Source organism: Carcharodon carcharias, chromosome 2 (genome assembly GCF_017639515.1).
Source record: "Carcharodon carcharias isolate sCarCar2 chromosome 2, sCarCar2.pri, whole genome shotgun sequence".
Lineage (NCBI taxonomy): Eukaryota > Metazoa > Chordata > Chondrichthyes > Lamniformes > Lamnidae > Carcharodon > Carcharodon carcharias.
The window spans coordinates 207,276,999-207,303,253 of NC_054468.1; the positions used below are offsets into that span (position 1 = coordinate 207,276,999).

Here is a 26,255-nt window from a genome sequence, read left to right on the forward strand (position 1 = left end):
CTTGTCCCATTCTTTCACAAGTGTATGTCAAAGGAAACAGTTGCCAGTAGTTTAAAAACGTAGAACAAGGAGCTGTAGATTTACAAGATTAGAAGCAATGAGATTTATAAAATATGACAGGAAAAGATTATTTACACAGAGTTGTGAGGTTGTTAAATTCACTTCCAGCATTAGTAATTGAGGCAGAAACTATGTCAACAACCAAGACTAGAATGGGAAACAGGGTGGGTAAATGTGATTAGGAGTAGAGGGCAAATGGCAGCAGAGACTTGTTTTGCTAAATTGAAACAGGCTATATTGTAACTTATATGTATTTTCTCACTGGTGCATATGAATATTAAATTTTAAATAAAGGATCTGAATTGCACGTTTAGAACCTATAACATTTACTGATTGAAGTTCCTTGGGATTGCTCGCAAACAACTGTCAAGAACAAAAGAAGTCTCTCTCCCTCTCTCTCTGTAACTAAGGGTAACTCCATAAACCCAGCACGAAGCCATGCTTGAAGACAGCGCCAGTTTGATTTAGGGTACAACAGTGTGTGGTCCTAACTCTCCACTCCTTGCTCAAGAACCTAGCTTCCAGCAGGGTTGTGGAATTACCACTTAAAGCTCTGCTTCTGTTCTCTATGTTTTTGTCCTTGTCTGCCTTTTTGTTCAGTGTTCTGTCTTCTCAGTGATAGCTACATACTTACTTTGATTATTGTAGTTGCATTTTCCTATTTGTCTCTGACCTGTTTGCTCCTTCATTCGATTTTCCATTTTGTAAGAAAACAGGCATATATTCATTTTTAAATAAATCTATATAACTCTCATGATCCAGTTAATAATGCTACAGCAATACTCGTGAGGATTGCTTTGAAGTTTATTTTTAGGGAAATATGGAAACACTCCACAAATGTCATTTTAACTTTTAACTGAACTCAATCTAATTTCCATTTAATTTAATTTTGTTTCTCAGTGGCAAAGAAATATTGTCACCACCCTCATCTATGGGATAAAGATCTGTGCACATCTGTCATTTTTATCACAAATTTGAGGAGCTTTTAAGCCCACCCCATGTAAATCAGTTTATGGCCTTGATAACATTTTTTTTAACGAAATGTCTTTTGTAACTTAAGAAAAACCCTGGTGTCACTTTGTCATTTTTTGTATTCATTCATGGGATGTGGGCTAGGCCAGCACTTATTGCCATCCGTAATTGCCCTCGAGAAGGTAGCGGTGAGCTGTCTTCTTGAACCGCTGCAGTCCATGTGGTGTAGGTACATCCACAGTGCTGTTAGGGAGGGACTTCCAGGGTTTTGTCTCAGCAACAGTGAAGGAACAGCAATATATTTCCAAGTCAGGATGATGAGTAGCTTGGGGGAGGACTTCCAGGTGGTTGTGTCTGCTGCCCTTGTCCATCTAGATGGTACAGGTCCTGGGTTTGGAAGGTGCTGTCTAAGAAGCCTTGGTGAATTCTTGCAATGCATCTTGCAGATAGTGCACACTGCTGTCACTGTGCATTAGTGGAGGGAATGAATGTTTGTGGAAGGGATCCCAATCAAGTGGGCTGCTTTGTCCTGGATGCTGTCAAGCTTCTTGAGGGTTGTTGAAGCTGCATTCATCCAGGCAAGTGCAGAGTATTCCATTACATTCCTGATTTGTGCCTTGTAGATGGTGGGCAGGGTCTGGGGAGTCAGAAGTTGAGTTACTTGCCACAGGATTCCTAGGCTCTGAGCTGCTCTTGTAGCCACAGTATTTATATGGCTAGTCCAGTTCAGTTTCTGGTCAATGGTAACCCTCAGCTGTTGATAGTGGGGAATTCAGCAATGGTAATGCAATTGAATGTTGAGTGCCGAAGGTTAGATTCTCTCTTGTTGGAGATGGTTATTGCCTGGCACTTGTGTGGTGTGAATGCCACTTGCCATTTGTCAGCCCAAGCCTAGGGATATTGTCCAGGTCTTGCTGTATGTGGGCACAGATTGCTTCAGTATCTGAGGAGTCATGAATGGTGCTGAACATTGTGCAATCATCAGCGAGCATCCCCACTTCTGACCATATGATGCCTTGGACACTACCCAGAGGAACTCCTGCAGTGACGTCCTGGAACTGAGATGACTGACCGCCAACAACCACAACCATCTTCCTTTGTGCTAGGTTTGACTTGAACCTGTGGAGAATTTTCCCCTGATTCCCATTGACTCCTGTTTTGCTCGGGCTCCTTGACACCACACTTGGTCAAATGTTGTCTTGATGTCAAGGGCAGTCACTCATACCTTGAGACGTCAACCCTGCTAGTGGTCACATGGTTCCCAGGAACCACTAAGCAGCAGCCATAATGGATAAACAACATGAGTTTTTCAGTCACAATGATCCACAGGCCAATCACAGCACAAAAAAATGGGCAGTGTTTGCCATGGACACAATAATACAGTTACCAAGGATCAATGAGCTATTTACTGTATAAACTGAAACTCGAGTGAGTCTGCTGGAGAATGACATCAGAATTAGACAGTAGAAGGGGCCCAGATAGGGAATACCCTAAGTGCATCTCGCTTGCAAACTGTTTTTCAGCCTTGGAAATTGGTGAGAGTGACGGTCTCTGTGGAGGCCAACCAGAGCAAAGGCCATGGCAAAGTGGGTGGTCCAGCTGCTCAGAGCGGGAGGAAGAAGTGTGGAAGGGGATTCATTAGTGAAGGGAGTAGACAGGCACTTCTGTGGCTACAGACGTGAATCCAGGATGGTATGTTGCCTCCTGGGTGCCAGGGTCAAGGATGTTATGGAACAGCTGCAGGACATTCTGAAGGGGGGGGGGGTGAACAGCCAGAGGTGGTCCATGTTGGGACTAATGACAAAGGAAGAAAGAGAAATGAGGTCCTGCAAGCAGACTTTAGGGAGTTAGGTAGGAAATTGAAAAGCAGGACTTCAAAAGGTAGAAATCTCCGGATTATTCCCGTTGTCAAGCAGCATTGAGTATAGGAACAGAAGGATAGACCAGATGAATGCGAGGCTGGAGAGATGGTGCAGGAGGGAGGGCTTTAGATTCCTGGGGCATTGGGACCATTTTTGGGGAAGGTGGGACCTGTACAAGGTGGACAGGTTACATCTGAACAGGAATGGGACCAACATCCTCATGGGGAGATTTGCCAACGTTGTTGGGGCGGATTTAAACTAAATTGGCAAGGGGTTAGGATCCTGAAAAGTAGTTCAGAGGGGAGAGAAGCCGAGATGGAATTAGAAGTTAAAAAGCTAGTAAGTGAGCCTGGAAGGCAGAGGAAACATAGGCTAGATAAGAAAGAATTGAGTTTAGCAAGGCTAAATGGAATATATTTTAATGCAAGGAGCCTGAGGAATAAGACAGACGAGCTGAGGGCACAGATAGGCATGTGGGAGTATGATATCATAGCTATTACCGAGACTTGGCTAAAAGAGCAGGATTGGCAGCTCAATAATCCTGGTCGTAGGGTATTCAGACAAGATAGAGAGGGGGATAGAAGAGGATGGAGGGGTTGCAATATTGGTCAAGGAATCAATTACAGCAGTGAGGAGGGATGATATCTTGGAAGGATCATCAAATGAAGTCATATAGGTAGAAGTAAAAAACACAAAAGGGGCAAACACGCTGTTGGGTGTGTACTATCGGCCCCCAAAACAGTCAGGGAGAGATAGAGGATCGAATATGTAATCAAATTTCAGAGAAGCGTAAGAATAATAGGGCGGTAGTAGAAAAGGATTTTAACTACCCAAATATTAACTGGAATAGTTTTAAGTGTGCAAGGTGGGGAGGGAGCAAAATTCTTAAGTTGCATCCAGGAGAACTTTTTTAGCCAGTATGTAGAAAGCCCAACAAGGGGGGGCGGGGAGCAGTTCTGGGCCTAATATTCAGAAATGAGCCTGGGCAGGTGGAAGGCATTTCAGTAGGGGGGCATTTTGGAGATAGTGACCATGGGAAAAATTTCCCCCCCCCATTGGGGGCGGGGGGTTGTGCGGGGACAGGCGGGGGCAGAGGCAGGCACGTCCGGATGTGCCGTTCTACATGGGCGGGCCAATTAAGGCCTGCCCATTGTAACACACACCCAGAAGCACTGTGCGCTCCCTGTACAGGGGGGGGTGGGGGGGAGAGATTCCCTGAGTGGTTCACACGCGCGCGAAAGAGCACAGAGATCTCCCTGAGGCACAAAGGTGCCTCGGGGAGATCCGTCTGACATGTGTAAGTTTAAATAAAGGAAGGAAAAAACTTTTGAAACATGTCCCCTCATGTGACACTGTCATGTGAGCTGGGACATAAAGAATTAATGTAAAAATTTTTATTACATTTTAAAACACTTCATGAAAACTCAACCTTAAGGTTGGATGGGGCAGCTCATTTAGTTAAGTTAATGACTATTCAAATTGCCTTAATAGGTCTTTGACAGTTCAGCAGGCATGCAAGCCGAGTTGGCTGCGTGCCTGCCGAGCTGACAATCTAAATGACGCGTGGTGACGCCGGGACACACGCCCAACGCCACCTTGCGTCATTTTATGCGTCAGCAAGTGGGCCCCGGCCCCCACTCGCCAACTGGAGAATTCTGTCCTATAACTCAGTTAGATTTAGGATAGTTATGGAGAAGGATAAGGTTGGGCCGGGAATAAAAGTTCTAAACTGGGGAATGGCTAATTTTGCTAAGATGAGGTGCGATTTGACCCAAGTGAACTGGGAGCAGCTACTCGCAGATAAAACTATGTCAGAGCAGTGGGTGGCATTCAAGGAGGAAATAGCGAGAGTACAGGGCAAGTATATTCCCAAAAAGACAAAGTGGAGGTGGGGAGGTACCAATTCTGGAGAACCCAGGATGATGTTAAAAGACTAAGGTTAGGATTAAGGAAAAAAAACAGCTGATGGCAGATACCAAGGGCTCAATACAGCAGAGTCCTTAGAGGAGTACAAAAAAAGTGCAGAGAGGAATTTAAAAAGCAAATTAGGAAAGCTTAAAGAGTGCATGAGAAAGCATTGGTGGGTAGAATAAAGGAAAACCCAAAGGGATTTTTTAAATATATAAAGAGCATGAGAATAACTGGGGAAAGAATAGGGCCAATCAGGGACCATTGAGGTAATGTCTATGCGGACCCAGAAGACATGGGTGCAGTCTTCAATTAATACTTTTCGTCAGTCTTCAAAATGGAAAAGGATGATGCATAGACATCATGCTGCAGTACTGTGAAATATTAGAGCAAATTAACATAGGAGGGAGAGAGGAGGTACTAGCAGGTTTAGCAGCCTTAAAAGTGGATAAATCTGCAGGCCTGGATGAGATGTATCCCAGGCTATTGAGGGAGGCAAGGGAAGAAACATCAGGGGCCCTGGCAGTAATTTTCAAATCCTCTCTGGTCACAGGTGAGGTGCCAAAGGACTGTTAACATTGTCCCATTATTAAAAAAAGGGAGGAAGGCTTAGACCAGGAAATTACAGGCTAGTTAGTCTAACCTTGGTGGTGGGGAAGTTACTAGAAAGAATTCTGAGGGACAGAATACATCTGCACTTGGAGAGACACAGATTAATCAGGGATAGTCAGCATGGATTTGTTAAGGGAAGGTCATGTTTGACAAATTTGATTGGATTTTTTGAGGAGGTAACCAAGAGAGTTGATGAGGGTAATGCATTTGATGTGGTCTACATGGACTACAAGGTAAGAGATAGAAGGCTAGGAAGGAAGTTGGAGGAGAAATACTTTCACCCAGAGGGTGGTGGGAGTCTGGAACTCATTGTCTGAAAGGGTGGTTGTGTCAGAAACTCATAACATTTAAAAAGTATTTAGATATTCACTTGTGTTGCCACAGCCTCCAGGGCTATGGGCCAAGCGCTGGAAAATGGGATTAGTGTAGTCAGATATTTGTTGTCCAGCAAGGACACGATGGGCCGAATGGCCTCCTTTTGAAGAGTCTATAATTCGAAAAAGCCACATGATCAGCACAGTCAATGAGAAAGAAAATGATTCAGGAGAAGCAAGGATGTGTTGTTACAATCCCAGCTGATGTTACTACTGGACAAGTCAGATCCTAGTGTGAAACCTGGCTTGCTAGATCCTAACATTTTTTATATCATGGAGGCAGGTTACTGAACAAATTCAGAGGAATCTGCTGATGAACTTTTAACAAAAAGAATAAAACGTTTATTAAACAAGAAAAATGAACTATATTACACCAGACAAAAAGGTTGGAAAGATCTCAATACAAACAAGAAAATGATTGAAATATTCACGATTCCTTCACCCCAGCCATATCTTTACAGACAGATACAAATTCAGAAAGATAAAACAATTTACCATATCTACCTTATACTCTAATATTCAGGGTAAGCATGTGGTACATGTGAACCAACTGGTGAACTGTGGTCAGACACACCACACTCCAAAGTAAAGATACAGATTCTATGGATTTCTCAACAACCCACCCAGTCGCTTGTCATAAAGTGAGCCAACTGGTCTCAATGAAACTCTGTATCTCAGGAGAGTTTCCAAACTCTACATATTTGAAGAACTTTCCTTGGAATTCTTTTCAAACGTCGCTCCCACTCAGATGGCTTCCACAGGATTCACCTGCAGCGTTTCAATCTTGCCTTCCAAGATTCCTTTCCCATGGATTGCCGAGTACACTCAAGCTTCACCTTCCAAGCACACTTTCAGATCTTTGGCCGTGCCATGTAGAACACCACTGCTCCAAAGGTTACCTTTGTCTTTGTGGCCCGTAGCATGGCGTCACCAACCTTTAGCTGCCCTCTTGGACCTTCTGGGCTTCCCTCGAGCCCACTTTGCTTCAGGTCTGTTCCCCGCGGCTCTTTCTTTAACTTGGAGCCTTTTTCTCTGCTCCTTTCTCTCAACTTTATTTAACAGGATCTGTTTCTGATCTCTGCCCTTGTGTCTTACCTGGGACTGCCTTCTGGGACCTCTTTCTGTCCCACTCCCTTGTTTTGCACCTTCTCCCTGTCCTCCTCCCTGTATGCTGCTCTCTGGGATACCTTCTCTCTAATGACACTCTGGTTCAGATCACCTGACCTGCTTTTCATGCTGTTTCACTTTTTTTCTTCTTTTTTCCTTCTGTGCATGTGCGCCGGCCAGATTCCTGGCCTAAAGACATGAAATTAGATAAACTGCGTATATGCGGCCATTTCCTGGCCGGCGCATGCATAGAAATCCCAAGGCTTCGATTAAAACTGATCTTACCTCTAGAGTTCATTGCAGTATTCATTAAGCACTAAATTTCCTGGATGTATTCCTCATATTTATCAGAACTTTATTTTTTGAAAAAGGATTGCTTACATTATTTTGTCAAGTTATGCAATTGCAATTGGCCAGTTAGCTGGTTCAAATACAACACGTCGATTTTATTTCTCAATATGTACAGGCGAGACATGCCAGGTGACATGCTGGGTTTTGCCAATGACAGTGAGGAATTTTATTCTTTTTTTCCAACAAAGTGGTCTCAAATAAATTTTGATTTTGACACCTTATTTGGTATATTGCCACCATTTTGGACTAGATAATTTTAAATATTTTATGATGCGTGTTCCACTTCCTGTGACTCCATTGAAAGCGAGAAAAAGTGAGTATATTTGATTTTGCTGGGCAAGAAAACCTATAATAGGAAACCTACATAAAAAAACCTTTAAACACTATAATATAAAACCTCTAATAACAAATAAATCTTAATGATGGAAAAACCTACTTACATAGAAACATAGAAAATAGGAGTAGGCCATTCGGCCCTTCGAGCCATTCACTATGATCATTACTGATCATCCAACTCAATAGCCTGCTCCCGCTTTCTCCCCATACCCTTTGATCCCTTTCATCCCAAGAGCTAGATCTAATTCCTTCTTGAAAACATACAATGTTTTGGCCTCCACCACTTTCTATGGTAGCGAATTCCACTGGCTCACCACTCTCTGGGTGAAGAAATTTCTCCTCACCTCAGTCCTAAATGGTCTACCCCGTATCCTCAGACTGCGACCCCTGGTTCTGGACTCCCCCACCATTGGGAACATCCTTCCTGCGTCTACCCTGTCTCGTTCTGTTAGAATTTTATAGGTTTCTATGAGATCCCCCCTCATTCTTCTGAACTCCAGCAATATAATCCTAACCGACTCAATCTCTCCTCATATGTCAGTCCCGCCATCCCAGGAATCAATCAGTCTGGTAAACCTTCGCTGCACCCCCTCTACAGCAGATAAGGAGACCAAAACTGCATACAATTTTGCAGGTGTAATCTCACCAAAGCCATATATAACTGCAGCAAGACATCCCTGCTCCTGTACTCAAATCCTCTGGCTATGAAGGCCAACATACCATTTGCCTTCTTTACTGCCTGCTACACATGCATGCTTACCTTCAGCGACTGGTGCACAAGGACACCCAGGTCTCGTTGCATATTCCCCTCTCTCAATTTATAGCCATTCAGATAATAATCTGCCTTCCTGTTTTTGTTAACAAAGTGGATAACCTCACATTTATCCACATTATACTGCATCTGCCATGCATTTGCCCACTCACTCAGCTTGTCCAAATCACAATGAAGCATCTCTGCATCCTCCTCACAGCTCACCCTCCCACCCAGCTTTGTGTCATCTACAAATTTGGAGATATTACATTTAGTTCCCTCATCTAAATCATTAATATAGATTGTGAATAGCTGGGATCCCAGCACCGATCCCTGTGGTACCCCACTAGTCACTGCCTGTCAATCGGAAAAAGACCCATTTATTCCTACTCTTTGTTTCCTGTCTGCCAACCAGTTTTCTATCCACCTCAGTACACTACCCCCAATCCCATGCACTTTACTTTTACACACTAATCTCTTATGTGGGACTTTGTCAAAGGCCTTCTGAAAGTCCAAATAAACCACATCCATTGGCTCCCCCTCATCAACTCTACCAGTTACATTCTCAAGAAACTCCAGTAGAGTTGTTAAGCATGATTTCCCTTTCGTAAGTCCATGCTGACTTTGTCCCATTCTGCCACTGTTTTCCAAGTGCTCAACTATTAAATCTTTTATAATGGACTCTAGAATTCTCCCCACTACCGATGCCAGGCTGATTGGTCTATAATTCCCTGTTTTCTCTCTGCCTCCCTTTTTAAATAGTGCGGTTACATTAGCTACCCTCCAATCTGTAGGAGCTGTTCCAGACTCTACAGAATCTCAGAAGATGACCACCAATGCATCCACTATTTCTAGGGCCACTTCCTTAAGTGCTCTGGGATGTAGATTATCAGGCCCTGGGGATTTATCGGCCTTCAACCCTATCAATTTCTCCAACACCATTTCCCTACTAATACTGATTTCTTTCAGTTCCTCCCTCTCACTAAACCCTGTGTTCCCCAACACTTCTGGTATGTTATTTGTGTCCTCCTTTGTGAAGACAGAACCAAAGTATGTATTTAGTTGACCTTGTCCTCACCAATCTACTTGTCAAAAATACATCTATCCATGACAGTATTGGTAGGGGGGACCACTGCACAGTCCTTGTGGAGACGATGTCTCCTCTTCACATTGAGGATACCCTCCATCATGTTGTATGGCACTACCACCGTGCTAAATGGGATGCATTTTGTACAGATCTAGCAATTCAAAGCTGGGCATCTATGAGGTGCTGTGGGCCATCTGCAGCAGCAGACAACCACAATCTGTAACCTCATGGCGCAGCATATCCCCCACTCTACCATTACTGTCTAGCCAGGGAATGAACACGGGTTCAACAAATTGTGGAGTAGGGCATGCCAGGAGCATCACCAGGCATACCCAAAAATGAGATGCCAAGCTAGTTAAGCTACAACACAAGACTACTTTGCATGCCAAACAGTGTAAGCAGCATGTAATAGACAGAGCAAAACAATCCCACAACCAAAGGTTCAGATCTAAGCTCTGCAGTCCTGCACCATCCAGTTGTGAATAGCAGATGACAATTAAACAACTAATAGGAGGAGAAGGTTCCACAAATCCTCAATGGTGGGGGAGCGCAGCACATCAGTTGCAAAGACAGGGCTGAAGTATTTGCAGCCATCTTTCAACCAGAAATGCCGAGTGCATAATCCAACTCAACCTCCTCCTGAGGCCCTCAGCATCATAGATGCCAGTCTTCAGCCAATTCGATTCACTCCATGTGATATCAAGGAACAGCTGAAGGCACTGGATACTGCAAAGGCTTTGAGCCCTAACAACATTCTAGCAATAGTACTGTAGAATTGTGCTCCAGAACTCGCTGCGTTCGTTAGCCATGTTGTTCCAGTACAGCTACAACCCCAAACAATGTGGAAAATTGCCCGGGTATGTCCTGTACACAAAAAGCAGGACAAATCCAACCTGGCCAATTACTGCCCCATCAGTCTACTCTTGATCTATCAGCAAAGTGATGGAAGGGGTAGTCAGTTGACAGTGCTATCAAGTGGCACTTACTTGGAGATAACCTGCTCGTTGATGCTCAGTTTGAGTTCCACCAGAGCTGATCAGCTCCTGACCTCATTACAGCCTTGGCCATACATGGACAAAAGAGCTGAACTCAAGAGTTGAGGTGAGAATGACTGCCCTTAACACGAAGACAGCATTTGACCGAGTGTGGCATCAAGGAAACCAAGCAAAATGGAGTCAATGGGAATGGAGTGGGGGGGGGGGGGAAAACTTTCCACTGGTTGGAGTCATACCTAGGAAGATTGGTGTGGTTGTTGGAGATCAATCATCTCAGTCCTGGGCCACCTGTGCAGGAGTTCTTCAGGGTAGTGTCCTGGACCCAACCATCTTCAGCTGCTTCATCAATGACCTTCTTTCCATTATAAGGTCAGAAGTGACGAGCTTTGCAGATGACTGCACAAAGTTCAACGCCATTCGCGACTCCTCAGATACTGAAGAAGTCCATGCCCATACACAGCAAGACCTGGACAACATTCAGGCTTGGGCTGATAAGTGGCAAGTAACATTCGTACCACACATGTGCCAGGCAATGACCATCTCCAACAAGAGAGAATCCAACCATCTACCCTTGACATTCAATGGCATTACCATCGCTGAATCCCCCACTATCAACATCCTGGGGGGTTACCATTGACCAGAAACTGAACTGGACCAGCCATATAAATACTGTGGCTACAACAGCAGGTAAGAGGCTGGGAATTCCAGAGCAATTAACTCACCTTCTGACACCCAAAGTCTGTCCACCATCTCCAAGGCACAAGTCAAGAATATGATGGAATTTTCTGCACTGCCTAGATGTGCGCAGTTCCAACAACACTCAAGGAGCTCAACACCATTCAGGACAAAGCAGCCCTCCTGATTGGAACCCCATCCACCACCTTCAACATTCACTCCCTCCATCCCCGAAACGCAATGGCAGCAGTGTGTACAATCTAAAAAACGCACTTCAGCAACTCACCAAGGCTCCTTCGACAGGACCTTACAAACCCCCGAATTCTACCACCAAGAAGGACGAGGGCATCAGATGCATGGGAACATCACCATCTGTAAATTCCCCTCCAAGCCACACACCACCCTGACTTGTGACTGTCGGCATTCCTTCATTGTCACTAGGTCAAAATCCTGGAACTCCCTCCTTAATAAACACAGTGTGTGTACCTAAACCACATGGACTAAACCACAGTGCAAGTAGTTGGCTCACATCACCTTTGAGAGCAATTAGAGACAGGCAATAAATGTTGGCCTAGTCAGCAACACACTATTCAGTGAAAGAATAATAAAAAAAGATCTTTTTATAGTATAGTGCATTGCTTCAAACTCCTAAGTTTCATAACATAACTATTCTGCTTCTTGCCCGTGGCTGGTACAAAAAAATTAATTATTTTCCTGTAATTTTCAGCCTTTTTAGCACATGCATTGTGAGGAGTCATGTTGACAAAGTTAGGTGCTGTAGAACCAGCAGAAAATACAGGAACACTAATGACTATCAATATTATCCACATCAATAAACACACCTGAGCATGCCTGACTTGTTGTTGATAATGCATTATCAGGCTGTTAAGTAGCTACTTTTGAAGCAGATGTCTCCAAATCAATTAACAAATTCCTTGGGGCAGAATTTTAGCCCCCCATTTGGTACCAAGTAAGCAGGCGCAGAAGTTGTGCTGCTGGTTGGCGTACTAGTTTGCCAGCCCTTGACACCCCCTGGCTATTTTCTTGAAGGCAGGATCAGGGTCGGAAGGGCTCCTTGCTCACAAGTGGCAGGTAGCCAATTAGGTAAGTTAATGACCTAATAAGGGTTATCATCAGGCTAGAATTTTCTATTTGGCCTACAGAACCCCATAGCATCAAGAATTAGACCAGCCAGCAGCCTGCAGGCAGCCTCCTGGCAGAAGACCACTGTACGGGGAGCTGGTACTAGATAGCACTTCAGGCAGGCTGAGTCACTCCACACCTATCTGGTTACAGCTGCAGTCACAGGCCACCCTGTGGAGGAGGTACCTCCCATGATGGTGGTCCATCAACTGGGGCAAACATTTAATTTAGAAGTTTTGAAAGTTGCTGAGAGGATGCTTCAAAATGGAGGCACTCTCTTGCTCTCGATTACCTGAAACGGCTGCAACTCCCTCCAACCTGGAGAGCCCCCTATTGGCCCTCCAGCTTAGAGAGCCCACCAGCTATCCTTAATTGGACGGCGAGCACATCCTCTGGCCAATAGTTGTCCACACACAGTGTAGGGTTGTGAATCTGATTTGACCCCGACATCGAGGTCCCTGGCCCAAAATCCTGACCCTAGGTGTTGTTGTACGTTTTTCAAATCAAAATACAAAACAATGACACAACAAAAATTAATTCATTGGTACAGCCTGAGAATGTCAATGGTGCTATATAAATGCAAGTTTTAAAAAAAAAGATAATCAGAAAGATGTCATTTTTGACTATTTTGATGGGGCTGACTACAGTTCTTCTACACAAATGCTTCACACACTTTCCTGCGCACAGCATGATAATTGACCTTTTATTGGATTTCTTTTGAGGTCTTCCGGTGCCATGGTAGCGTCTCTGTCTGGGCCAGAAGCTCTGGATTCAAGTTCCATGCTAGAATTTGTTGACCATGGAAGGGCAATTCATGACACAGTTCAAAGGGCTGATAATCAGCCCAGGAATTCTTCCACAATCTCCCCAAAGGGAAAAAAGGATGTGTGAAGATATGCTAAAAAAAAGGATTCCTTTATATGAAAGCTTTTTGCGCTCTTTTCTGATTAGTTGATGGCATCTGTTGGTTCTAATTGACCAACATTGCTGAAGTCTTGATTCTGAAAAGAACATAATCTGTTTTCGTTTTCACTTCATGATAAAACTAACAACACTCGTGATCATCCAATACAAATATGTGTGGTAGAATACATGTGTTCCTCAGAATCAAATTCAATGTGCAATCTGTAAGCATTAAACACACAGCATATTATGCAAATATTTATTAAACCTAGTCACACACTTATATTTACTGCCCTCTGTCCCTGAACACACCCATGATTTTTTTTTAATGGAGTAACTAACTATCTTGATCAGGTGTAATTAAAATCAACAAATCAAAATAATGTCAACACCCTGATAAAATTGATTGTTTAAAATACATGTTTTGACAATGTTTATGTTTCACTGCAGAGACTATAAACTCATTTTCAATTATGACCAAGATGACTAAACATTTTTCTCAATCTTGACAAAATCTCATTGGTTTATTGTAAAGTACGCTTCACAGGACTTTCAAAAATATATTAAACAAACTGGAAGTCTTTTTGCAATGGAAGTAGATTTCTATATGCGATCCTGTCTTGACCGATCCTGTCTTGACCATGAGAAGGATCAATCACAGGCAGCCATTGGAAGCTAAAACAATAATCATGCTTCAGATGTTCTGGATTTTGGCAGTGATAAAAGCATCATTATGTGTGGCTGTAGGAGGGAATTGAAGTCAAAGGGAGAGAAACAGCAACATTCAGTCAACTCCCACCCTTTGTGACCCCGTTTTCACAAATTCATTTACCCACGCGAATGTATTTGTATACCCAATTGTGGTCTGTGGCCCCAAAACTCCACTCATCTACCATTTAAAATGTTAAAAGCTTCTCGCCTAAACACATATTGGTCCCAAAAGTTTAATAAAACACTGAACTCAGAGGCCATGAAAAACACAGCTTGTTGTCTTCCCCACGTAGAAAGCCTGCACTGCACATGTGCCATCTCTAACTGCACGTGGTTTGCCATGATTTACAGGATACAGTAACTCCTGACCAGTATTTTGCAGTACAGGCACAGTACAGCACTTTACTGAAAGTGAGTAAGAGCCAAATAGAAAATGTCGCAAAACACTTTAACAAAAAGTCACAATCTTAGATAGATTGAAAAATGATGCAAGTGCTATCATGTTGACCAGGGAATACTCTGAATGAATCCACAAATCAACAACATGAGGCAGTCTGAAGGAAAAAATAAGGGCCAGTGTTAGTGTTTCTGATAGTCGTACTGCCAAGTTAACTTTTGTGAGCGGGGAGATCCACACTTAGAGGAAATGGAGAAGATACTCAACATGTGGATAGAGCACCAGCATCAAAGGAGGACCCCAGTTAATGGTCCAATCATTCAAAACAAAGCCCTTGAATGGTACCAGCACAAAAAGAGGAGTAAAGAGGGTAGTGTTGGTATCACCGGTAACAATGAAGGTGGTGCAAAAAGTGCCTCTCCTTGGACTTCCAAAAGATTCTCAGCCAGCACAGGATGTTTTTTTTACACTTTCAAAAGCATTTCAGGCTGCATAATGTGAGGTTGGTGACAGAAACTGCTTCAGCTGACCAGGCAGCTGCAGGACAGTTTCCCAAGGTGCTGCAGGAATAATTGAGAAGAGAGGCTACCAGGCAGAGCAAGTCTTCAATGCAGATGAACCTGTCCTGTTCTGGAAGAAGATGCCAAATAGGACCTACATTTCGAAAGAAGAAGACACCTCCTGGTTTTAAAGCAGCAAGGGGGGGACAGGCTGACATTTCTGCTATGTGTCAATGTGGCTAGCTTTAAATGTAAACCAATGCTGGTTTTTGGTTAGAAAACCCTTGAGCTTTCAAAGGGAAAAATAAATCTCATCTGCCAGTCTTTTGGAAGGCAAACAGCAATCGTATTTGAAGACTGATTTGCCAATTGCTTTCTGTCAGGAGGTCCACACTTAGCTGAGGAAGAATAATCTGTTTTTCAAGGTCCTACTAATCCTTGATAATGCACCTGGACATCCACACTCTCTCAGAGAACCATCCAGATGTTGACATTTTGTTTTTACCCCAAATACTACGTCACTTATCCAACCATTGGACCAGGGGGTCATTACTTCATTCAAGGCTTACCCGACGAAGTTTCGGTCGCATCCTTCATCTTCTGGAAGCAGACCCTCCAAGCACAATCCACGATTGCTGGAAGGAATTCAACATCCTCATAGCAGTAGGCATAATTAAGGACTCATTGGATAAAGTTAGAGCTTCAACCATTAATACCTACTGGAAAAAAATTTTGCCTGAGGCTGTGAATGATTTCAAATGGTTCCTAATGTAGATGCTGAAGTGGCCAGGATTGTTGTCTTGGAAAAACAAGTTGGAAGGGAGGGAGTTGAAGATATGACCACAGCTGAAGTGGATGAGTTGTTTTAATGTCATCAAGAGGAACTCTCTATGGAAGAATTGTTTGAACTGATGAGATCAAATGAGCCTAAACTGGAGCAGGAAGAAGAGCCTAAAAAGGCTCAATTCACAACCAAGATGATGGCAAATCTCACAAAGTCAGCCGAAGATTTGAAAAAAACATGGGGCAGGCCATGATACAAGCATGGAAAGAAGCACTGCATGTGGAGTGATTGACAAAGCTATTGCTCCTTATTGAGAACCTTACAAAAGTTGAAAAACAAAAGGCGAAGCAGTCGGCAATAATATCATTCCTTTCATCCACATCAACACCTGCATCAGCGATGTCACCCGTTCCCTCTACTTCCACTCTCAAGTAAAGTGCGGTACCTGCACTATACAGTCACGTACTGTAATTTGTACTATTCTGTAATTGACAAGTTTTACATTGTTCTCGTTTTCTTGTGTAGTCAAACAATTTCTGCAGTAAAGTAAAATTGTTTGAATTTACTCAAAAACATAGGGCAGAATTTTCTGCCTACCAGGCGGGCAGGCCCGACCCAATCTCTGGCAGGCGGGGAGCCAATTAAGGCCACCCAGCGTGACATCCGCCGGCAAGTGCTATGCACTTCCTGTGCGGGCAGGGGTGGGATTTCCCAAAAGCGAGAGTGCACTCTTTTGTGCATGCGCCCGAAAAAGCGCACATGTCCCCGAGGCTAAGTGCTACCTCAGGGAGATCACTTACACTTTTAAAAACATTAAAAATAGAAAAAAAAATCCTTAACACATCCCCCTCATGCGACAATGTCACATGAGATGGGACATGTTCATAAATAACACTAAAACTTTATTAAACTTTTTAAATACCTACATAAAACCTCATCCTGCCAGTGGATAAGGTTTCATGCTTTTTCTATTCCCCGCCGGGGCTCCTGGCCTGCCCACCAACCTTAAGGTTGGATGGGCAGGTCCTTTAATTGTTTCAATGATCCTGTCAATGGCCTCCATTGGCCATTGACAAGTCGGCGGGCACACAACTGATTTTGCTACGGGCCCGCCTTCCTGAAAATTTAAATGGGGCAGGATGACGTCAGGGGTTCCGCCTAATGTCATCCCGCGTCATTTTACGCGTCGGCAAGCAGGCCCCGCCTCCTGCTCGCCAACAGCAAAATTCAGCCCATAGTTTTTATTGTCACTTTTCCCAGCTTTTAGCCTTTTTGATCTTTTTTCCCCACTACCGTCCCCTCCCCCCACCCCAACCCCACTGGGCCATCAGTCACTTTCCAGTCAATTGGCAAAGAAGTGGCACTTTCCAGAGTGCTTACCCTGGTCCTGCTATTATCACATTCTGCTTTCCACTCTTAATGTCACCATTAGCACCTCCTTTAGCCAGTACCACCACTATTAACAACCCTTTGACCTTTTGTTTATGACATCTTTCGTAATCTCTCCTTTGCCTCCACCTATTGCTGGCCATTTATCCAGTTTCACCTGTTCCACCCCCCTTAAACAGTGTATATTTCACCACATTTATACTTCCCTTTAGCTCTGAAGAGCAGTCATACAGACTCTAAACGTTAACTCTGTCTTTCTCTCCACAGATGCTGTCAGATCTGCTGAGTTTTTCCAGCAATTTTTGTTCTTGCTTTAGATTTTCAGCATCCGCAGTATTTTGCCTTTATCAACCATCGGCTGTGTTGTTTCATGGACTCCCAAGACACCTATGTTTTTTGCAGTCTTGTGGAGTCCATGTACCATGTGAGCGCAGGGTGTTATCGGCTGCGCTCCCTTTTCAGTTATTTGAAAAACTTCTAACTTTTGTTTTGTTTGCACTTCAGCCCCATGCTCCTGATCTATGGGCACCCGGTGTGGCGGGGGGAGGGTTTGGTAGCGGGGAGGGGAGAAGGACCTCCTCGTGATCCTGCTCCTGGGCCTGGCCAAGTTGGCCATCAACAGGTCCAGGCACTGGGCGATTGAGGGGGCAGTCCAACCCGACTGTCTGGTCCTCTTCCGCAGCTACATTCATGGCCCAGTGTCCACTGGCATGATCAAGGCCTTCCATGCCTGGTGGGCACCACGGGGACTGGGGTGCTTTACTGACCCCTTTAATCACATTTTGATTTGATGTAAGTTTCCTTTGTGATTTTGGTTTTCTTTCGCAGTATCCCTTTAAAGGGGTTGCCTGTTATTTTGCCCCTCATTTTCTTTAATTAGTTTAACTGGTTTAATCAAAAGAGTAAAAAGCTAGTATCAGTAATGGTGACCATGAAACCATTGGATTGTTGTAAAAACTAATCTGGTCTAACATCCTTTCGGGAGGGAATTCTGCTGTCCTTGTCATGACTGATGCATATGTGACTCCAGACTCACTCAATGTGGTTAACTCTTAACTACTTCCTGGAATAGCCTAGCAAGTCACTTAATTGTCAATGAAGCAATGCACCACCACCTTCTCAAACCTAATTCATGCTGGCTTTGTCATTAATGTCCACATCCTGTGAAGGAGTAGAAGAAAATTGTGTGTGTGTTAATTTGGTCCTGGATTAAGTTTGCCTAGTCTGGTTTGATGTACTCCTAGAGGTGTCATATCAAGACCTCCCACCTCAAACCACCCTGTCCACTTCTTCAAACCCTCCATCTTCAGTATTTTTACTAGTAAACAAAGTGTTAAAGAAAAACACAATTATTTTTGTATTTTTTCCCCCAGCTTGCTTGTTGCAGAATCCAGGTGTTTAATCTTTCATTCCAGGAAGTTCCAGGATAATCCTGACAGGGGGGGAAAAATAGTCCGCCTTTTAGTGTTCAAGGTAAACTTTCTAGATATCTTTCAATGAGTTTGTAAAGGAGCCTGCCAGCTCATAGCTGTGCAGTGAAGCTCCAATTTGTACTGGGCTTGGGAGGCAGGTACTGGAGACTGAGATGACCCCTAAAATTCAAAAGCATTAAAAATGTCCTGCATGGAAATTCATCTTTTTGAAATTACTGGATGTTCATGACCTTGTATTTTGTATATACGGAATTTAGAGTGCCTCAGGAATTGGGTGTATAGGCCTAAAAAAAATGGCAGACACATCAAATGGCAGTGATGGGGCTTTGTTTCCAGGGACTGTGAATAAAACATCTTGCAAATCAAATTTCTGCTTCCAAAGATGTGCAGACTATGTTGGTAATATTATAGTGCTGATTCCAGAGGTAATACTGCAATATAAATTATTAGTATACAATCCTCTTTAAAAAAAACTGTTCAAATTCTAGATCAATTTGACCTTAACCTGGAGTTTGCACTTGTTTGCATTTTGATACAAGAACACATTTTGCCACCGTGGACTACAAATTAACTACTGCACAAAGAAAAATGGATGATAACATTGAAAATAAAAGTCTATTACAATACTGCATCTATCAGAATGAAAACAATTATTTTGCTTTGAAGCAGTCAGGATTGCAGTTAGAGAGCCATCTAGTGATACATCCTTGTAAAGGCCAGCAAGTAAGATTGAGCCTCCAATTATATAGTACCTTCATATTGTAAGGATATCTCAAAGCACTTCACAGCCCATTAAGTACTTTTTAAATATGGTCAAATAGTCAAATGTGGCAGCCACTCAACACAAAGCATGTCCTCTCAAACAACAATGAGATAAATTACCAGATCATTTGTTTTTGTGGTGCTGATTCAGGATTAAATGTTGTGGATACTGCATACTGGGAGATCTCATCTGAAAGTCTCTCAATACTGCACTGAAGTGTCTACCTACATTATGCACTCAAAGTTTTGGAATGGGGTTCAAATTCATAAACTTTTGATTCAGAAATGAGCATTCTAACACTGAGCCAAAGCTGACACATAATTAATAGGGTCAAGCCAAATCAAAACAAGGGCATAAAACTCTTCTCCAAAGGCAGTCCTTCAGGATCAAGGATGGGTTGTTTCCACTTGGGTTCAATGGGTTCTGAGATGGCTGGTAAGTCCAATGTGTGATCTGCAGACTCTGCCTCATGCGAGTTGCTGGTGCTCAAAGAGTTTGGTAGATGAGTGATTTAGAGGATTGAGCACTTTCTCCAATGCCTCAACTTTGCCTCCGTTTGCTCCCACGAGGTCTCTTGATGTATTCGGTGCCTTCCCAAATGAACATTCTTCATCGTGCTTTGTCATAAAACAGAAACTCCCATAAGTCGGCAGGGATATTTAACAGTTGCTGACGTCAGATATACAAATAACATATCGTGTCCAACAGAGCTGATTTTGAGTATTTAACACCTCGACGTTGGGCTTGGGAGAGGACATTGCTGTTGGACCGCCTTTCTTGCCACCAGATTAGGAAGATTTTGCAAAGGCAGCACTGGTGGTACTTCTCCAGTGTTTTGAGGTGCCTGCTGTAGGTTGTCCAAGTCTTTGAAGTATATCTGAGTGTGGGGATCATTGCTGCCCAGTAAACCATGACCTTAGTTTCAGGTTTGAGATTGTGATCCTCAAATGCTCTTTTCCCCAGTCACCTGAGGGCTAAGCTGGCTCATTGAAAAATTTTGTTGTCATCACCTGCAATGCCTGCCTTTGTCAAAAGGATGCTTCCAAGATATCAAAAATGGTCCACAGGATCTCACCATGAATCTAAATCGATGGGGGAAGATGTTGTGCTTTGGGAGCTGGTTGGAGGAGGATTTTAGTTTTCCAGGTGTTTCGTGAAAGGTCCATTTTCTCCTACGCTTCAGAGAAGGAGTCAACAATGATCTGGAGCCCAGTTTCTAAATGAGCGTATACACAAGCGTCATCTGCATACTGAAGCTCAACAACTGAGGTTGGGGTGATTTTAGCTTTGAACAGTTTCCTGTCTGTTTTGTAGAATATCTTCAAGCCTGTGGGTAATTTGCTGGAGATGAGTATTGCAGTAAGGAACATGGAGAAGAGGGCTGGGTGCAATGACACAAGTTTATTTACCCCAGTCTTCACTGAGATAGAGTCTGTAGTGATTCTGTTGGAGAGGACCATGGCTTGCATGTCATCATGGAATAAGTGGAGGATGGTAATAAATTTCTTAGGACAATTGAGGAGGATACTGTTGTAGGGTATTGGTTACAGTTCAGCAGATCTGAAGTCTTTGTTGTCATATGTAGGTTAACTGTAAGTCTTTATTGACTCTCAGAACTATTTACAAATTTACAGTAAAGGGTCCAAGCTTGGAGCAGTCTCCATGTATGCTGGTACACATGGCTCTGTTCAACACTAGACTGACCCAGAGTGTGGGTTATGCGCAGTCTTACATCACTGTGTGGGCAGTTCTGTACTCAGTCACACATTAACTCTATAGGTGCCAACCCTTATACTACACCTCCCCCAAGTCTTTATCCAATATATTTTGTGATTATAGTTTATCTTTTGTCTTACATTATTATTACTTTCATACATTTACATTGTCATGATTACATTATCACTACCCCATCTCCCCACTTTCCGTCATTGAATTCAAAGGTTTGGGTTGTCTGGAGGCCTTCTATACCTCATTCACATTACTGACGGACAAGTGGTAAGCTCTGTCACTGCTGGTTCTTCCTGTAGGTTTGGAGATTGTTCTGGCATCTGGGTTGGTCATGCTTTATTGAAAATTTATATATTTTTAAGGAGTGCCTGTGTTTAATTACAGTACCTTTAGGTGTGTCTCAGCAATGTTTTCAAAATTAGGTGTCACTTAATATCAGCTTAATATAGCTAAAGCTACCATATGGTATCCTGCGTCAGGTACTATGCCCTACGATGACATAGCAACCGTGTACTTCCATTAGATTGGTCCATGATTATACTTGGCCAAGTACTACCATTGCCTTCTGCAGAATGGCTAACGAGGAAACTCTCCCACTCATGCTACATGCCACCAAGCGAATTGGAAAGATTTAGAAGCTGATAATAAAAATGTTTGGCCACATTATGAATGCATGTTTTGTGGCCATCAAGTCTTGAAGTGGGACTTGAACCCAGAGCTTCTTTCCCCAAGTTGCGATGCCACCACTGCATCACAAGACCTCCATACATATAGTATAATGTGAATGAATACAAAGAAACTGAGTCAGTTGCAAACTGTAGATAAAAGCAGAAAACTGCAGATGCTGGAAATCCGAAACAAAAACAAAAATACCTGGAAAAACTCAGCATCATCACTTTAGATCATGAACTCTCTCCTCCATCCCCATCCCCTTTCCGATCTCCCTTTTTCCAATAATTTATATATTTTTTTCTTTTCCCACCTATTTCTATTATTTTTAAATGTATTTCCATCCATTGTTTTATCTCTACCCTTTAGCCTATTTCAATCCCTTCCCCCCACCCCACCCCAACTAGGGCTATCTATACCTTGCTCGTCCTGCTTTCTACCCTTAATGTCATCATTAGCACAATTCTTAGCTAATATCACCACCGTCAACACCTCTTTGTCCTTTTGTCTATGACATCTTTTGGCAATCTCCACCTATCACTGGTCCTCTATCCAGCTCTACCTGTCCGTCCCCCACCCCAAGCCAGCTTATATTTCACCTCTTTTCTATTTTTCCTTAGTTCGGGTGAAGAGCCATACAGACTCGAAACGTTAACGGTGTTCCTCTCCACAGATGCTGTCAGACCTGCTGAGTTTTTCCAGGTATTTTTGTTTCAGTTGCAGACTATGACCACTGAGTGTCATTGTACAGCAACCTAAGTTTTTGAACCTTGTTTTTTTTCAGCAAGCAGCTATGTTGGTATATGTAAGTATAAGTTGGTAACAAATTGAAAGAATAGACATACAATGCTGCAAAGATTAGTTGTAGCCCAGACAATTGGGAAAATTTTAGAAACCAGCAAAGGATGACTTAAAAAAGAGAGAAATTAGAGTATGAGAGCAAACTAGTATGATATATAAAAACAGACAGTAAAAGCTTCTACAAATATATAAAAATAAAAAGAGTAGCTAAATTGAGCATTGGTCCCTTAGAGGGGAATTAATAATGAGAAACGAGGAAATAGCAGAGACTTTGAACAAGTATTTTGTATGTGTCTTCACAGAAGAAGACATAAAAACCATCCCAAGAATATTAGAAAACAAGAGACAAAAGGGAGGGAAGAACTTAAAACAATCACTAGAGAAAAAGTGCTGTGAAAACTAATGGGACTAAAGGCTGAAAAGTCCCATGGACCTGATGGCTGGCATTTAAGAGGTGGCTACCGAGAACAGTGGATGCATTGGTTTTAATCTTCCAAAATTCCCCAGATTCCAAAAAGATCCCAGTGGATGGACAAACTCCAAATGTACACCACTATTCAAGAAAGGAGGAAGACAAAAGCCAGTTAGCCCAACATCTGTCATTGGGAAAATACTGGAACCCATTATTAAGGAGGCTGAGTCAACATGGTTTTGTGAAAGGGAAATTTGTTCGACAAATTTTCTTTGAGGATGTAAGAAACAGGGTAGATAAAAGGATATCAGTAGATACATGTTTGGATTTCCAAAAGGCATTTAAAAAGGTGCCATACTGCACAAGATGAAAAGTAATGGCGTTGCAAGTGATTTTGAGCATGATGGGGGTTGGCGAACTAACAGGAAGCAGAAAGTTTGGATAAATGGATCATTTTCAGGTTTGCAAACTGTAACTAGTGAAATGCCACAGGGATCAGTGCTGGAGCCTCAACTATTTATGATCGATAATTAATGACATGGATGAAGGGACTGACAGTATTGTAGCCAAATTTGCCAATGACACAAAGATAGGTAGGAAATCAGGTTGTGAGGAGGATATGTAGAGTCTGCAAAGGGATATAGATAGGTTAAGCGAATGGGAAAAAAATTGATAGGTGGAGTATAATGTGGGAAAATGTGAATTTGTCCACCTTGGCAGAAGATTAGAAAAGCAGAATATTATTTAACTGAACAGAGACTGCAGAAAGCCTCAGTACATAGGGATCTAGGTGTCCTTGTACATGAATCACAAAAAGTTAGCATGCAGGTACAGCAAGTAATTAAGACAAATGGAATGTTGACCTTTAATGCAAGGGGGATGGAGTATTAAAGTAGGGAAGTCTTGCTACAATTGTACAGTGCATTGGTGAGACCACACCTAGCATACTGTGTACAGCTTTGGTCTCCTTACTTAAGGAGGGATATACTTGCATTGGAAGCAGATCAGAGAAGGTTCACCAGGCTTATTCCTGGGATGAAGGGGCTATCTTATGTGGAAAGGTTGATCAGATTGGAGTTTAAAAGAATGAAAGGTGATCTTATTGAAATGTATAGGATTCTGAAGGGACTTGATAGGATCCTTGAGAGGATGTTTCCCCTTGTGGGGGAACCTAGAACCAGGGGACATAGTTTAAAAATAAGGAATCTCCCATTTAAGAAGAAGATAAGGAGAAATTTCTTCTCTCAGAGGGTCATTAGTCTTTGGAATTCTTTTCCTCAATGAGCATTGGAGGCAGGGCCAATGAATATATTCAAGGTTGAGTGAGACAGATTTTTGAACTACAAACGAGTCAAGGGATATAGTGGGCGGGCAGAGAAGTGGAGTTAAAGCCACAATCATATCAGCCATGATCTTGTTAAATGGCAGAGCAAATTTAATGGGCCAAATGGCCTACTCCAGCTCCTATTTCTTATGACCTTATGGTCTTAGAGGCAGTTCATTACAGTTCTCTACTGAAATTGGAGAAGTTGGGGCTGTTCTCCTTGGAGCAAAAGAGATTGAGGGGAGATTTGATATTGACAGGTTTACATAAAGGAAATTGGATGATCATTTGATGGAAATAAACTTGCAGGGCTACGAGTATAGAGCAGGGGAATGGGACTGACTGGATTGCTCTGAGAACCGGAATGGTCTTGATTGGCTGAATGACCTCCTTCTGTGCCACAATGACTGACTCTCTGACTTCCTTGCACAAAACTCCAGTTGTCTCTGCTTCAAAGCATTTCATCTGCAACCCCTCTCCCAACATTCTCTGATTCCAGCCCAATCACTTGCTCATATTAACTCATTTTGCTATTTACATTTTCTATACAACAGTGACTACACTTCAAAAGTACCTTCATTGCTTGTTTAGCACTTAGAGACATCCAGAGATTGTGAATAGCATTATATAATTGCTAGTCTTTCTTTTATTTTCTTTTTACCCCAAAGAACTGGTTTACCCCTTAGTCTACTCACCAGACTCACCAGGAGGCTGGATACAATTCCAGACTGCTTCACCAATCTCTCTTTGTCCCTGAGCTAACAATAATCAGTATTGTTGGCCCATGCAAACAACAACACTGAACAACATTTCATTGGTTATGTTTGGTCAGTGTTCCTTTTATCCCAACACCTCCAGTTCATTTTCTATCCCACTAAGAATTAATTTGTCCTTCCACCCATAACAAATGAATTTTTCAAGCCTAGCCTGCTCTACAGGATCAGCATTTTCCTATTGGTTCATCTCCCAAAGGATCAGTCCTGATTCATGTTCCTTCTACACCTAACTCAGCAATGTAATTATTCCTAGACTACTGCTCCCTTCCTCCACTGGCCCAGTGCAGCTGTTCGCCCATCCCACTAACCAACATCCATTTTCCTCCTTCTCCCTATTTCCCCCTCTATCCACCTCCCTAAATCCACCTTTACTCACCTTTTGCTCCATGTCTCTCTCCTATGTCCTCCTCCTTGTCAAACCCTCTCATCAGCTCTTTGTTATGGGCCCCTTCACTTTGTTAAAGGCATTACGTGCAACATCACAGGATATTAGCTATTAAACATATAAATTCAAAGTATTAAAATTGATATAAAGTACATGTGTAGTCACAATGAGTTCTTAATAGTGATTTCCATCCTTAGCCTCAATTACACATAGCAAAACTGACAACTGGCAGTGTTAATAGAGTGGTGATTCTGCCACAGCTCACCTGAAAGTTTTTTTTGGTCTAAAACTTCACTTGTAACGAATAAAAGAATGGTAAGTGGGACAGGTCTTAATGACTTTCAAAAGAAGAGGCTCTGATCAGCAACTGGTAACTTTAACAACAAATCTAACTTTTTCCAGTGCTGATGAAAGGTCATCGACCTGAAACATTAACTTTTCTCTCTCCACAGATGCTGCCTGACCGGCCTTCTCGGTTTTCATTTCTTGTGGGAAAGGGAGCGAAGGCCTATCTGCTGCCTCCAACTGTTACAATGTCACTGACCTCCATGTTTGTGAAATCAAGGAAAACCCACGACTGCTAAAGAACATATAACAAAGCTGTATATTGAAGGATATCACTGCTCATTGTTAAGGAGCTGGGAATAAATTAAATTTAGTGCATTTGTATTGATATCTTGAAAACAGAACAACACAATAAATAATAAAAAACCGGTGGCATCTGCCCCAATAAAACACAATCACCATTTAGCAACTCCAAAAGATTTCTGAATTATTTGACTTCTTTCACAAGTGGGCTTACCTGGTATATATTTCCAGCAATTTTGCTGTTCTGAATTCACACATGCCGCAACGAAGTTCCTTCTTTCTAAACTTTTAATGATTTATTTCTTACTTTGATCTCCAGGTCTTTGGAGTCTCGCCTCAAGCTTGTTGTCACGGCAACTCGGTTCGCCCCGATCGCCGTCACGTGGGAAGCCGCCGCGTCCCACGTGATCCTGTTGCCATGGCGCCACCGCCGGAAGGTTGGGGGGGGGGGGCGGGTGG

At 42.8% G+C, this 26,255-nt stretch overlaps 1 long non-coding RNA gene across 1 annotated transcript; it reads right to left on the reverse strand.

The window, feature by feature from the left end:
- LOC121291840 lies at positions 1-26,130 on the reverse strand. Its single transcript, XR_005946096.1, has 3 exons — positions 26,011-26,130; positions 25,200-25,316; positions 1-72 (listed from the first exon to the last, which is right to left on the reverse strand). It is a non-coding gene; the product is annotated as an uncharacterized LOC121291840 (long non-coding RNA).
- Between the last annotated feature and the right edge of the window lie 125 nt (positions 26,131-26,255).